At 31.9% G+C, this 8,127-nt stretch overlaps 1 long non-coding RNA gene across 1 annotated transcript; it reads left to right on the forward strand.

Annotated features, from left to right (window-relative positions):
• The first annotated feature begins 41 nt into the window (after positions 1-41).
• Positions 42-1,611, forward strand: LOC140431528 (uncharacterized). The gene is made up of 2 exons (XR_011949693.1): positions 42-284; positions 1,405-1,611. It is a non-coding gene; the product is annotated as an uncharacterized lncRNA (long non-coding RNA).
• Positions 1,612-8,127: the final 6,516 nt, after the last annotated feature.

Here is an 8,127-nt window from a genome sequence, read left to right on the forward strand (position 1 = left end):
CGCGCTATCTCAGAGTTCGATTTTCAAATGGCTGGAGAGGGTTCTCCTGCCTTGGACCTAAGTTACACATTTACTCAGACGCTGATGACGAGATCTTGGAAAACCTCGACAAGTTTCTACGAACTTATCACACTAGCCTTGGTAATACTTTAAAGCAAATGGGGACTTAATATAGAACAAATTTTACCATATGCAGCACTTAAGGAAGAATGGAAACAAGTGTGTGCATTTGGATTTTGCTTGGACTAAAAGTATTTGTCACCAAGTGTCTAAAACCTGAAAATGTAAGTTTTTTTTGTTAAATTTTATAAACTTTAAATTCTAAGCATACGTATTTAATGTAGGTCAAGACTTACCATTGCTGAATCTTAAACTCTTCAATGCGTCACTTTATCCTTTTCTAGGTCTATAGATTCTAGGTCCTTCTCCAGCTGATTCTCCAAGGGAAAGTAAATGGCAAGAGAGGACCGGGAAGAAGACGCATTTTCTGGCTTCAAAATTTACGAAAGTGGTATAACACGACTACCACTGAACTGTTCCGCGCTGCAATAAATAAAGTAAAGATAGCCGTGATGATCGCCAACATCCGGAACGGATAGGCACTTTAAGAAGAAGAAGAGGTCTATAGAGAGTGATTTGCGTAGATCGTCTATTAGATTTATCTCAATAAATAATCGCATTTGGAATCTGTAATTTGTACTTCGCATAACGTGAATAATATGCACGTGTAAAATATTTGAAGCTAACTATTCGATTATAAAAAATCTTTCAGGTCACAGTATGTTGCACTTTGCAAGGTCAAAGGACCCCCTTTGAATCTACAATTTTGGAGCTTAAAAGTTTAAATTAAGTATAAATATATTAAAATTAGTTTTCTTCTTTTATGTAGGATATTTTAAAATCCGATTTATCACAGTAATATCCCATTGTTTCTTTTGCAGCTTTTTGGTTTGGGCTTTCAACCTGAGTTTGCATTTAGCGCAATTTTTGGGCTCTGCTTCCCTTCCATCCACATGTGGGTATAATATTCACATCGCTTTTTTGTTCCTTAATTTATTAGATCATGCAGTCTACAATGCGCACGTATAGTTTTGGTTTCTTACGTGGTCTGTTCCAGTTGCTTCTGCTATAATTCTTAATGTGTTAATTTCTTGCTACTCGTAAGATACTTTTGGTATATGCCTGAAGTATAGTAAAAACTAAGCGAAGAGGTATCTACTAAATATTTATACGCGTTATGAAGTATTCATGAAAAAAATCTGCTAAAACCTGTGTTTTTTCTATAAAAGGTTTAAAACGAACATATAATATGATCTGTATTAATACAAAATTATATTTCAAGATTTTGATCTCTTTAATTATGTTATTTTTAAAAAATATACCAATATATTTGTTGTTTTCTAGGTACGTCACATAGTGGAGATAATGGACGGTTCAGCACCAAGAGATATTCTAAACAATGCGATATTAGATACAGATTCCGCTGACTTTAAGAAACCGGTTCTATCACTGCTAAATCATTGGTACAAAAACGGATTTTTGTAATCTTCTTATATTTGTATCAATTGTAATTTAATTGTAATGTTGAATAGTAATAAAAAATAAATAAAACATTTTTGTTTTCCTTTTTTACCACTTTATAATATTATTATCAACATCATCATTGAAACTGCAGTGGTTTATTTTAGAATATTCCTCCATTTTGTCCTGTTTTTAGTAATACCTCTACATCTTTTATGGATTTTAAACCGTTTCCCGTCCAAATACGTCCAAATATTCGTTCTACCTCTAGAACGTCGTCCCTCTGATCATCTCCTACCAAATACTTTTCCCACTGTTACACATTTTTACCTTCTGATTCCATGCCCAGTTTATCTGCGAAGCGCTACCTTAATAAATTTTACAATGTCAGCTTCACAGAAACTCCTACATAACTCAAAATTCTAGCGTCTATGCTAGAAAATCTGCTTTGTTAGTCTTTCATATAACATTCTTTAAAATCTTTCGCCCGAAATGCTTCAGCAGCTCTTGGTTATCTGTGTGAGTGCCCACGGTTTAGCTTCATATGATAAAACTGGTCTTGTAAGTTCCTATATACGTTTAATTTTTTTGGAAGTTTTGAAGCCATTTGTCTTACAAGGTCGTAGTGACATTTATTGAAAAAGATTATTCTTCTTTTGATTTCTTCGCTATCCTTATTCAGTAACGAACCTAGGTATATATAAATGTATATTAAGAAGTTAAAACCTTTAACTTCATGTCAATTATTGGTCTAAGTGATTATCAAACTTAGATTAGAGTAGTAAAGATGGCAAGAGACGGTTCACCAATAGAAAAACGATTAGTAGGAAGACCACGAAAACCATGGAACGAAAACTTACTGGAGGTACATTGAAAAACAGACATGTCTACATAAAAAGAAGAAGAAGATTACCAAACTTGAAGGTACATTTCGTTTTTTGGGCAGATGCCCTTAACGACTGAAAAGATTCTGTCAGAAACTCGTAGATCTGCTTGTGTTTATTTTGTTTCCTGTTTCAACCACTTGTACAGATTTCATAAATATTGTATTACATGTATTACTCCGGTGCTCATGAATACCCTTTTTCAATGTAATGTTAAAAAGGAGGAACGACAGTCTGCCACCTTGTCTAAATCCGTTTCGCAGCGGAAAGAACTTAAAGTATAGTTCTGGATTCTGACTAAACTTATTCTGACATTATAATTTTTTGAGTTTCATACATGTACATGTTTCATAGCAACGGTCAATCCTCTGTAGTTATTACATTTCCTCCTATCTCCTTTTTTGTATATGAGTACTATTGGTGACGCTTTCCAATCTTCGGTATATCTTCATTTTTCCATATTTTATTCATTAGTTTTAGTAATATTTGTTCTTTATTTTTCTTCAACGCGCTATCTCAGAGTGTTTTTATTCCATTCACTCCAGGAGCTTTTAGATACTTCAACGTTTTTATGTCTTCTCATAGTTCTTACTTTATTGAGTTTACTGCGTTATTTTCCAATATATTAATTTGTTCTTCATAAATGTCATTATCTTGGTTTATATCCGTTAGCGGTTCTTCGAAGTGATGTTTCCATCTATTAACTATTTCTTTTTTTGACGTGACAACGTCTTAAATTAGGTTGTGGCTCGGAGTCACTCATGAAAAAGTGTAACGCCCGCTCACGTCTGTTACGATGAGGCACCGAACGAGAGAGAGGCCCGCCGGACCGGCGAATGCCTTAAGTCTCTCTCCCACTCAAACATGATCGGTCCGCTGCGCGCGCAGCACTAGAGAATTAGGCGCGTTGAATCGGTGCGTGCTTGTGTCTCTGTCTTTCTCGAGCGTTCTTGGCGTTGGAAAACCGAGAAAGCGTCATAATACAAGTTCACACGTGTGGTTAAAGTATCGTCAGCTGTGTCTGTAGTGAAAATGTGGAGTGCTTAGATTCGTCATTTACAACAACTACAACAATAAAGGTAAATAATTGTACAGTAATATTTCATTATCGTAAACTATGATTGATTGATTAATTGTTAGATTGACACAAAAGTTGAGAAACTGAGTTTATAGGTTATGTCATACTATTGACAAATGTTGATAGTGTTAAGTAAATTATTAGTTTAAATCACTCTGCAATCAATCGTAATTCAGTCGATTGAGAAGAAACAGGGCGTTTTAACTGCAAACAACTATTGTGCAATTTAATAATATTCATATCAATAAATATTCTACCGAGATAAAGACGTTGTCACGTAAAATCTTCGCCCGTAAAACCGACTTTACAGGCAACCGATTTTTTCTGTTATTTTTTTTCCATTTTCATTTTTAATGATATATATTTCATGTTTTTCTGTATTCTTATCGTCTTTTGGATTCTGTAGAATAACTTTGGGTTACTTTTACTTATCTTTTTCTATTTCCTTTTCGAACTTTTCCCAATTGTCTCTCTTTGCTGTTGTTACCAATACCCTTTTTATTTCATTTTTTATTTATTGTAATTCTGTTAATTATTATTATAATTAATTGTATTTTTCTGTTTCTTTTATTGTTCTAAGTTTTTCATTTACTTTTTTCTTAAATATTTTTGTTATTTTTTATTTCTTCATTTATACATTTTTATCTACTTCTTTTATAATTGATTTTTACTTTTCTGTACTAGTATTTTTCTTCTTCTTTATTTCTTCTCGTATCTTTCTTTTTGCCTTGTAATGGTTGCTGCCTATTTCGGCTCCTCTATTGGTCCTCGCTGTACTTTCGTATTTATTGCTTTTGTTCTACCATTGCTTTTAACTAGTATATAGTTAATTCTGTATTTTTCATTTTGACTTTTTACTTCTCTAATATACATGTGTATTACAAATTACTATATTTCGGCAAAAATTTTTATTTGGCAATTACGGCCTTCACAACCTTCATTAGTTACGTTAGACACGTTATGTCAGTACAAAGTCGGAAATGCCGGAGATGTGTTGATTTGGAGTTACAGCGCAAAGGTCATAAATATAAGGTCATAATAGAAAATCTTCTGAAACCCCATTTTTCGGAAGTGCTTTGCGAGTCTATGGAGTCTCAGCTACCCAGCTACCCAAGTCTTTACTCATCATTTAAGGTCCGAATATATCAAAATAATTTCAATAAAGCTATGGATCCAGCACTCTGGCCTAAAAATGCATGTGTAAACAATTTTTTGTACCTACGGAAAAATCAGAGGTTCCAGAGGTAATGTTCAACCTTAAATTAATGTTATTAAATGTTCAAAGTATAAATAACCATAAAATATGTGACATTTTTGTGGATATTAATACATTTAAAAATATAGAAATCTTATTTCTAATAGAATTATTATTGATGGATTTACTATGAGTAGTAGTTATTGTAGAAACTCTTCAGTAAGAGGAGGTGGGGTAGGAATATTCGTAAAGGGAAATGTAAACGCTCATAATATTAATCTTAAAAAAAATCTGTTCTGATAGACATTCAGAGTTTTGTTGTTCTTTAATTAGGGATAAAAACAATAATATCTTTTTCATATTGAATTGCTACCGACCTCCGCGTGGAGATGTAAATATTTTTTAAATAATCTTGACTGTCTTTTAAATCATTTATACAAGTCAAATGCATGTTATATTATTTGTGGTGACTTTAATATTGATATGAAAACGTCAAACAATAACCAAACAAAACTACTGAATTGCTTATCTGCTTATAACATACATACTAATCTTGTCAAATGGCCTACAAGAGTAACAAATACCAGCATAACAACAATTGATAATATTTTTGTAAATTTTTGTAATTCAGGTACATGATGTATTCTGGACAACACTGTGTTCGATCATAGAACTGTTTTAATTGAACTTGAAATCGATATATCGACCTTGCCTATGTCTTGTCAAAAGCGATATTTTTCTGAGAGTAAGATAGATAATTTTGTTATGAATCTTGTGCTGGAAGATTGGAATCTTGTTTACGGTATATTTGACACTAATTTTGCTTTTAATGTATTTTGATCAGATAAAAGGCATATATCGAGCACAGTTTAATTAAATCTTGCCCAAGTACTTTCGATCCCTAGATCATCTTCAGGGGCATCTGAAATAAGCCAAGAAACGTTTTTTTATAACCAAAGAAATTGATTAACTTCGATAAAAACTCGAAGTTTTATGGTTGAAAAAAGGTTTTTTTATATGATTAACGATTATAGACTTACTTCGTCAATTGTGGCCTATCCGGCAAGAACAAGATGTCATAAACATATAATTGTACATTACACTACACTACAAATTTGTATTGACGAAAAAATTGACGAAACCTCTAAAATGGATAGAATCCTACCTATCAGAACGTCGTCAGTATGTCTCCTTAACAGATGTATCCCAACAATCAGTAAATATTTGGAAATCAGACGCGCTATCTCAGAGTATGTGTGTTCCGCAAGGTTCTGTATTTGGCCCAATATTATTTCTTATTTACTTAAATAATATTGTCTCAATAAATTCTGCTGTACAGTTTACACTTTATGCAGATGATACTTCAATACTTATATCAGATAAATCACATATATCTCTTGAAAATAAATGTAACGAACTCTTGTGTAATCTTAGTTATTGGTTTTCCTCAAATTTCTTATATTCTAATGCGGATAAAACGCATGCTATTCCTTTTCACAATAGACAGAAACATCTGTTAGATATCGAACTATCAATATATTCTAAACAAATTGAAAAAGTTCAATGCCTAAAGTTTTTGGGTTTGTATGTTGATGAATGTCTGAATTGGAAAAGGCAATGTGATGATATTATTTCCAAAATAAACTCAGATGCTACCTACTTCGGAACCTCAAACATATATTAAGTGAAAAACAGCTAATTATGCTGTATTATGCTAAGGTGGAGTCTCGTTTGCAGTATAGCATAGTATTTTGGGGTACGTCTTGTAAATTCTCTGTAAAGGTTAAAAAATGTATTAGTTATTGTCATACTGTTTAAAGTGCAAAATTCGAGTAATCTCCTTCCATTATTATTTCTGGTCATTTCTCCATATTTTCCTAGATGTATAGTGTATATTTCATCTTTTTTTTCTACCCTACTGATTAAATCGCTTGCAACGTATATTTCTCATTTTACGGCTTGTGTTGCAAACGTTAACCCATAATTTATCTTTCCTTTGTGCGTTATCATCTTCGTTTGGTCCATATACTACTATAATAGTTTTATTACGGCTTCACTTGTTATCACTCATTTCTATTAGTAATATTTCCTCTGGCCAAGCTTTCCAGAAGTATATTGGTTTTCCAGTCTCTTATGTATTATTCAATATGCACAATGTATGATTATTTTCCACTTTTACTACTCGTTCTTCTTTGTTCTTGATATAGTATACTTAATTTGATATTGCTGGTATACTTAATTATGCAGCCTCAAACTCCTGTACTAGTTCTATTTCTTTACCATTTATGCTCTATATGTTCTACGCTCCAATTTTCCAAATGGTATGCTCATTTTTTTTGGCTTGATGAGTATATAATGTTTTATGCTTTTCGTTCTCTGATTTAATTTATTCGTGTCCATTGTCATAGCCAGGGTTTTAACAGTTTGGCCTTTATCATATTGCTTGTTTTTGCCACTAATTTTCCTTGTTTTTCCGATTTTGTTCCTTTTCCACTACTACCTGTTTTTTGGCATCTAAATATTTTCAAAAATGCGTTTTTTTTCCCATCTTCATTTCTTTCCGTACTACTATGATCTTGCTAAAACCTACTTTTACCGTTTTACCAATTTCCCTGAGTTCTTTACATTTTTCGGTTATGCCTTTTCACCCTTTAGCTTTTTCAGTTGACTCTTTTTTTGTATAATTCTATTTTTTCTACGTGTTCTTTTTGTTTGTACAAATCAAGTTTTCTTGCCTGGTTTAATTGCTCTTTCTATTATTTACTTCTTCCTTTAGGTGTATTTTTATGAAATTTGTCATATCTTCTTTTATTTTTACTTCATCCGTATCAATTTTTAATCTGGCTCAATATAATTAGATAGAATTTCTAAACTAAATTTATGTCAAACACTTGTCACTCCAGTAAACAACCATATTATCAGACGACATACATAAAATACTACATACTACTTAAGTTTCAATTAACTCAAATACACCATTCATTTACACTCACCAAATAAGTCTAATAACCGTCCGTAAAACCTGAATCAAAAAATAAATCCACTAATTGTTAACACGACTATTTTTTATAAACCCCTTTTTCTTAGTAAGAAGTTTCTGCTTTTTATTTTTGTTTAACTTGTTTCATATTGAATTAAAAATTTGCGGTTATTTTTAAACTAGTAATTTTTTTCATTTGCTTCAGTTCGTATTAATTAAAATTGGAGTACCATTCAATGTATGTTGAATGACATGGAAAGTTTTGACCTGAATAATTCATGGAAAAATAGAATAATATATACTCTTAATTGGATTGCAACGAAGCATGTAGAGCGAAATATTTGAAATACGTCAAATAGGATTTAACTACAATACTCTCAATTTGGCTGAAGAGACTCTTAGCGATATATTATAAGTAGATTTTTTAAGTCGTTTTCAAAATACTTTTTATAATTAATTATTGTCTTAC

This window comes from Diabrotica undecimpunctata, unplaced genomic scaffold, assembly GCF_040954645.1.
Source record: "Diabrotica undecimpunctata isolate CICGRU unplaced genomic scaffold, icDiaUnde3 ctg00001302.1, whole genome shotgun sequence".
Classification (NCBI taxonomy): Eukaryota; Metazoa; Arthropoda; class Insecta; order Coleoptera; family Chrysomelidae; genus Diabrotica; species Diabrotica undecimpunctata.